Genomic DNA, 8,417 nt, shown 5'->3' on the forward strand with positions numbered 1-8,417 from the left:
CACAGTCACTCTCACTTCAGTTGTAAGGTATTTTCCAATTTGATCGAGCACATTTATGCTATCTGACAAATAGTGATTTTCAGATTAAAGTTTAGCATAAAATCCAAAGTGATTCCATAGTTTTAACAAGTCTGCACTAGATTCAGTGGAGGAGTAAGACTCGAGCTGTTCGTTGGTTTTCTTTCCAAATGCATTAGCTTGGAGACTCATCAGTGTTTTCTTTCAATTCATTGTTGGTAAGCCACTAAATCAAAGTATTGCACTCCATTTCCAACATAGATTTCGTAATATTAAACCCTTGTTCGTGTACACAATGACAAGGAGCTGATCGTCATTTTTTGTGGGTTTTCTTTTGTTTGTTTATTTTGTTTAAGAGGAGAATGATCCTTGGTCACATTAGTTCACAATTCCTCGAAGGACCAGTATACATTGAGATCGTCAAATATATAAGTGAAATGAAATGGTTTGGACTGTAAGCTGGTATTGAAGTTTTACTGGTTAAAGTCCTTAAAAATGCAGTATGTAAATATACTCCAGGCTGTTGTTAGTACTCATCCTTTGATCATAGTAAAAATAATGTTATGACAGTCGCTAGTACTGCTGTTACAAATGTTTTGTCAGAACAACCTTTTTTGACAGAAGACACCCTCAGATTAAAGTTTTTCAGATTTATACGAATGATGTAAATCTGTCATTCCATATGACTGCCATTAAGAAAGAAAAATCTACAAATGACTTCAAACGATTCATAAAATATGCCCCATTACCACCACGAAATTGACGATATTTGAAGAGAATCTTTAGGCTTTGCCAATTCTGTGGAGTGGGTGGGGATATAGTGTTGGGAGTGTCATTTCCGTCACATGTTTTGCGAATTTGATTCCTCTATTGACAAGTTTGGAGTAATTTCCCATTAGATATTTTAGTCATGTGGGTTGTGTTGCGACGTAAGTCAGGTGGTTGTGTTGCAACAAAAATCACGTAGGATGTAATGCAGCTTATATAGTTATAATCGAGTCGTGCAGATAAATATAAAGAGAGAAATGATCCATTCAGGGTTCCTATTTTTTTATGCTCTTGTTTTAATATCAGTCAGTAGATTATGTAATGTTGTGCTTCGATATACTTTGAGAGAAATCATTTGTTTGGATTATTCATTGGAATTACAAAGTACTCATTGACTTTGGACATAAATATTGTTTCGGGATAAATATTATTTAGGGATTATTGTGAATTCATTTAAAAGAGTTTTGGACAATACCATCGAATTACATTAAAACTGTTGGCATTTCAGCATATTTAAGGATTGGTTCATCAGCACATTCGAGCCATGGAATTTATTCGGAACACACTATTAATTAGGACCTATGATACAACTTTTTAAAAATTATTTTGGATTTAATTCACAATACCGTAAGTTCCTCTTAAACTTTTATTTTATAAATTAGAGAGTATTAAATTATTTGTTAAGCGTTACAAATCTTGTTGACTTTGCTTCTTTCTGTTACTTAGTTTAAGACCCATAGAATTGTAACAATTCGAAATATTTAATTCGACTCCTCCGATACAGTGTTGAATGTTTATCGGCCATCAGTTGGCACTCGTTACAGTTAACAATAACACCCTTAGATTTGTTAAAATTAAAATTATGGATGGCCGGGGATGAGGAATAAATATCTTTAGAATATCGAACAAAAAATCCATATACTTCGACGTGCGCATTAGCTGAAATCTTATGAAGTCTTTTTGGGTTTTTGGTTTTTTCTTGTTCTTTAAAATCGTCTCTCGTTTATTTGTCTGCTTCATTATGATTAATGTAATTAAACTCCTTCGTCTAACACGCTGGGTACAAAGGAAAACTAGAGGGAGTTTTTCTCACTCGAAAGTTAACAGTCAGAAGTGCTTGTAAAAGGGTGGTATCACGTAGGGTAATAATTCAATATTTCCGAATAAATGATTAATAAATAAACAGTTGTTTCTGATTCAGAAATGCTAAATTAAATTTGAACTGTCTTATGGGCATTGATATATTTGGTTTGAATTGGGCCACTCGAATAAGTTGAGATGAATTGGAGTACATAAACGTGTTTATGCGTAGGCAGTATACAACCGTTACGAACAACACACATTAGATCAACATTTAGGATAATGCAAACCTCGGCTCTGTGGCCTATATCCATTTGAAGTCACTGTTATGGGCCATGATTCGCAAGCGTAGAGAAATATGGAGACCACCAGTGAGTACATCAGTCTGAGCTTTGAACTGAGTGCGATGTTCTTGTCGTTCGAGATGGGCATCAGTTTTGTCAGCGCTGCTGTTGCCTGTGCAATCCTCCATAAAAGTCACAGGAGGTAAAAAGATTCGGTGAATCAGCACCGTGTATGGTGGCTGCTTTAGACAGAGTACTGTTCTTGCATTGCTGTTGACCTGAAATCCGTTAAGTTCTGAAATGTATTTACATGCGGCTTTTACACTTGGTCGATCGACAGGGTTTTTGCTTAAATTCGTTTGTCTTTTGTCACATCGAGTGCACACAGAAACGCATATAGGGTTTACTAAAATGAATAATAAAGCAGTGATAAAAAGTACAGTAACTAGGCCTTGTGCATCAGTATCTGGGTAATCCCTTTACCTGTGCAAATACTAGTTTAGTATTTGACCAAATTGCAAATTGATTATATATATATATATATATATATATATATATATATATATATATATATATATATATATATATATATATATATATATATATATATATATATATAATAGGCCTAGTTAAAGAATGTTTAATTCAGAAATACGCCAAAAGAAATGAATTGTTAAATCGGGAAAACACTTGCACACTTCACAAAATGGCCAAGAATCTATCTCCAAGAAAAATCGTTACCTTTTACTTCTTGTAATATCCGATTCTAAATTTACGTAATAAAATATGTTTAAACGAATTATGCATGCACGAGTTATGTGGAAAACCATTTCAAATTAATATGTTTGACACGCAAACGTATGAAAAGTACAACAATGCACATAAATATATTCCGTAGCAAATGACTTTTCTAAATTTGCTTCGACTAAAAAAAATAAATTGAAAATATATAGTATTTACTATGCTTTTACTCATACCAAAGACTAATAAGAATGATACTAACAGCTGCCTCGCTAGGCGCTCAGCATTATGAGGTTAGCATTAGGACTGGTCGGCGGGTGTCAGGATAATGTGACTGAGTGGGACATCATGCTACATGTCTGCGGCATGATACCCCGGTGCTAGACGTCACTCTATGGTGCCACACTGCAGACGTCGTAGCGATTTGACTGAAAAATTGCTAAAGCTACGTTAAAAATACAACACACACACAAACACGCACATGCATTTAGGAATATACTGTAAAAACGAAACCAACAAGAATTATGAATTTAAGGTTTTTGTTTTTCATTCTTTGTATATTCATTTGAAAATTTGTACACCAGAAAAGCGTGTATGAAGAGATGTCCACTTAAAATAAAAAGATATTGGACGATTTGAAAATGATTTTAATATATTTTTCAACGTGTATAAAATAGTTGAAAATGGATACAGCGAACAAATGCTGAAAATTGTTTAAAACCGGTAAGAATAACAAAACGAGCAAGAAAATCATGCATATATATTGCTTGTACTTTCTTCTCGAATTCCAGCTGACTGCAAAGGTGGAAAGTGCCATTAGTATTGTAAAAGGAAATGATATCCCAACTAGTATCATTATATTTGAGTGGATACGACAAACCAAAATATATTAGGACAATTATTCGATTTTTAACACTGTTAACTATGGTATCAGGTACGTACTTCTACAGAAAGTTTTTTAGAAACAAATTCATGTTGTAAAATGTACAAATTATCAACACCAATTAGATATACCCTTGGCAGCTAATTTGAAATTTGTAAGCGAAATGCAACCAATGCAAAGGAAAACGAAGATCACGGACGTAATAGACCTTACTAATAGGGAAACAGATTCCAACGAATTTTTGGCCACACCTGAAGTCTAGTCATAAAGAAAATAACCGTATTGTCTACAGAACACAAGGCTGCATACAAGTTTTCTGTGAAGAATTTCGACAATGTCTGAACAAGTCTTGTTATGTTTGTAAAGTGATGTTGACAAAAGATAAGGAAATATTTGATTGAAACAAAACTAAGTTATGTCTTTGAGAAAGAGATCACTGACGAGAAGGTAAGATATCACGATTACCCAGCGGGAAAACATTATAGTGCTGCATACAAGCCCTGTAATTGAAACTATAAATACCCTAAATATATACCCTTGTTTATTCATAACTAAGGTTACGATTCACAACTGACCGCTCTAATGGCCTAAGTGGGTAGGGCGTCCGCCTCGGATGCGGGAGGTCGTACGTTCTAACCCAGGTTGAGTCATACCAAAGACATAAAATGGCCCTAGCAGCTGCCTTGTTTGACACTCAGAATTAGTAGCACCGTGTTAGGACTGGTGTCAGGATAATGTGCATGGGTGGGACATCATACTACATGTCTGCAGCATGGTACCCCAGTGCTAGACATCACTTGAAACTGCCACACTGCAGATATGGTAGCGACATGTTCTGTGAACAGAGGTGAGTTTATTTACTTTTGTAAGTTAACATTTAAACCACGCTAGTCTGGATTCCATGCCTCAACCCCCACCCCACAAATGCAATACCTGTAGTTTTATTTGTTGTTATTATTGTTTTTGTCTTGTGGTTTTATCAATGTTTCATGTTTTGATATGTTATACATAACAATCCCCTGTGGGGGTAAATCAGTCATATTGAAACAGACGAGATCATTTTCCCCAATTCACTTTCGCGAGTCGATTCGAAACATGGTGGTCCAAAATGTTCATTGAAAACAAAAAATTCCAGACAGCGGGGCTGAGACGGTTTTCCTACGATCGCAGCCAATCAGTAACGAGAATACAGAACACTAATTTCATGGACTTTTTGGGACCAGTCAGAACCACAAAGTGGTATGTTTACATGTTATAATATAAAAACTATGAAACTGTACTCACTATAGGCAAAGTGTTACAAAAGTGTACCAGCAATAATAAACGTTACTGGATACGCCGCCTTAGAACATTGAAACCAGGCGGTTTAAACCAAGAAGGCTAGAAAAAGACAACCATGCACAAATAAAATTATCTTTTGCAGCCGACACATTTTCTTTTAAATAATTCTCTAAGGCTAATATAACAATAGAATATCCGAGATATAATATGCGCTTACATAAATTTACATAAAATAATAGATGTCGTTATGGCTCATCAATTTCTAAGTCAATACAAATATTATTCCATTGTCAGCAATAAGCTGAAATAAACAAGTATAAAACATACTAGAGTTAAAAGGTTGGATTCCTGTAGAAACAGCCAAGTAAAGTTTCGCAAACATAACCGTTTTTCTGTTTTATTTGTTTTGTCTATGTTTTGTATTTGCCTTTGAAAAAGACTCATTAAAGGGTCGAACGCGCTCAGGCAAGCTAGATACTAGTTAAACCCTCGAGCCTGCATGAAACAAACGACAGTTATTTTATTGTGTGAATGTTTATCGTCGCTTGCATATATCGCCGACCGAATGGCTCTCGCTGCTCACTAAATATCGTGGAGAGAGATCGCAAGGCGTCAAGACGTCCTGTCGATTTTTCGCTATACGTGGCGCTGTCTTTGCTCTTCTTGCCTTGCCGCATGTGTCGATTGTGCTTGGTGTGCAGCAAACGTGCACATAAAGTCTATGAAGGGTTCTTCGTTTGACAAACTCTACTCTGTCTTTTGTGACGTACCAGCATATATATGTGATCCGGATGACGCGAGTAGGCTAAGGAACTCTGTCAACACGAAAAGACATACGCACTGCACACGTCTAGTCGTCTACTAGTATCCTTTCCACCTCTTTGGGTAACACTTTAATTGGGCCTGCCCGATGCTTATGTGGCTACGGCCGCTAGAAGCTTCAATTCTTTTGGAAAAACGTCTACGAAGTTGTTTTGACGAGTGTCCAAGCAGCTGTATTTGAGCACAGTTGATGTGAAAGTGGTCCTCTGATTTGGCCACTTGGTAGTCAATGTCATTGTCTTTTACGGCGTGCTGTCGATCCATAACTTGCAGATAGGTGCAGGTTGCGCTGAGTCATAATCCGGGGCAATGCCGCAGTTGTGTCAATGTTATGTTCTTTTTGGAGTCGATTGCCGTAAGAATTCCTTGATATCTTGGCTTGTTATGTGCCATGAAACCGCCATTTTGCGCAGGCGCATTATGCTTTACACCAGCTGAGTTGACTCCAACGAAGCTGTACTTTTAACTTTTCAAAGAAAACCTTCTCTATGATCAAAATCGGCTAACACCAGTTGTTGTATGTGTCATCTATATCAAAGATATATGTTCTCTTTAATTCCTCAAAGTTCCGATTCTTGAGTTATTTTGACTATGCATTTGGTCGTAGTATGGTGTACACTGGCGTCTTTGTAGCATCTGCAGACGGCTCCGGGCACTTGTTGCATTTGCAGTCCTGGACAACCAACCTTTGCTGGTCCCATTCGACGTTGACGTCTGGGTCATACAGTAAACCACTTAGTTGTCGGCGATTTTGTGCTTTCAGATGCTCTTCTCGTATGCGGCCATTATGTTTGACTAATGATGACCTCTATTTTACTGCACCGGGTAATTGCAGTTCAGAGCCACCGGTACGTGACTAGAGGGCTGTTAGCACCGTATATGTAGAGCGTGTTGCCGACCGTCTGTCTCTGCATATCGTGGCCTGTGTATCCAAACACGGCCTTCAAAGAAGCATGAGAACGCTGTTTCAAGTTTAGATCCGGTTCACGTCATCGCAGCAGAAGTTGATGAGGTGACTCGGTGACCTTCTGCACGGAGTACGCATCATATAACTTCACCTTTCTCTTGCATTCCACCTGAGCAATGGTGTAACTGACAACATGATCTCCCACCTGCCATTAGTTTGTTCCTTGCCATACACCCTGCGCCAGAGCGTTCACGGGGTCCACGATGTCTTTGGTAACCGCTATGTGAGGGACGAAAACAGCGTCTTTCCCTCCCGTCCTCTAGACTAATTTATGCAGCTCTTCCCATATTATTTGTTTATGACTATATTACCTCGCGTGCAAAGGCCTGGTCGTCCTGACCAGTCTCTGTAAAGTATGGTAATTTGCGTATGATCTTCTCTCGCGTAGCAATGAGAGTCTAGAAGGAGAAGGCGGCGAGGTAATATTTATGCGAGGGCCACATCACGGTACTTGTCGTGGCTAAAGTTACGTATCTGCACCGCAGGCTTGTTCTGGGCCCGGTCACCGTGGATAAGGATGACGTGCGTGTCTTTGTGCTTTCAGACAAAGTCAGTCAGCCACTAGAGTTGGTATGTGGTATATGGGTAGAGGTTTCCAAAAGATAATAGCGTCATAACCGCCAATATCGTAGGGCGTGAAGGTGGCAATGTCTTCTGCACCCTGGGGACGTCTACCCAGCAGCATATGCAGCGTAACCGTGTCGAAGGTTGCCCGGCTAGATCGTAACAAAAAGCATACCAGAGGCCGACTTCGAGCGTTCTTGTGGCGGTAGGCTTGGCCCAGCACAGGAAAAACTTGATTTTACTTGTCCTGACAATGGCTCTGATAACTATGAGGAGGCCGGCTCTTGGTGGTGGAGCGGCAGCTTCTGAAATCAGTTACGTTACGTCGGCCGTTAATTTATCTTGTTACCTAGCAGATCTCTCAAGTACTTATCTATTTACTCCGCGGTGCGTCTTCATGTATTCTCTGGAGGCCCATAAATATACCTATGGTGATTTGCTGCTGGTTCTTATAGGGAAGACATGCGCAGGTGTATAGCCATCCACATGTCCCCTTGTTCTAGCATGCATTTGAGAAAACTGGAGTTGAATAAATCCTCACAACGAAAACACCATGTGCACAGTGGACATTTCGTGCACATACATTTGTAATTTTGTCTTCAAACGGATTTGTTCTTCATCATTCAAGCAATATACATATTATATATATATATATATATATATATATATATATATATATATATATATATATATATATATATATATATATATATATATATATATATATATATATATATATATATATATATAGCCAACTGCGAACCTCTGAGGGTTTGTTACTCTCGTTTAATTATTTAATTTCATAGATCGTTAACTATGCTAGTATTTTCGTCGCAATTGACAGGCTCTTTAAAGAGGAAAGCGACAAGAACACATATTAGTGCTAAATGGACTGTACAATATTAGATTATTAATCGCCATATCCAATCTTACACTTCCCAAGTAGACGACATGTCACAAGCTAACGAGATATATAACAATCGATTTCAAGACGAACGTAAATAGAGCG

The sequence above is a fragment of the Sinohyriopsis cumingii genome, chromosome 4 (genome assembly GCF_028554795.1).
Source record: "Sinohyriopsis cumingii isolate HCF-2022 chromosome 4, ASM2855479v2, whole genome shotgun sequence".
Classification (NCBI taxonomy): domain Eukaryota; kingdom Metazoa; phylum Mollusca; class Bivalvia; order Unionida; family Unionidae; genus Sinohyriopsis; species Sinohyriopsis cumingii.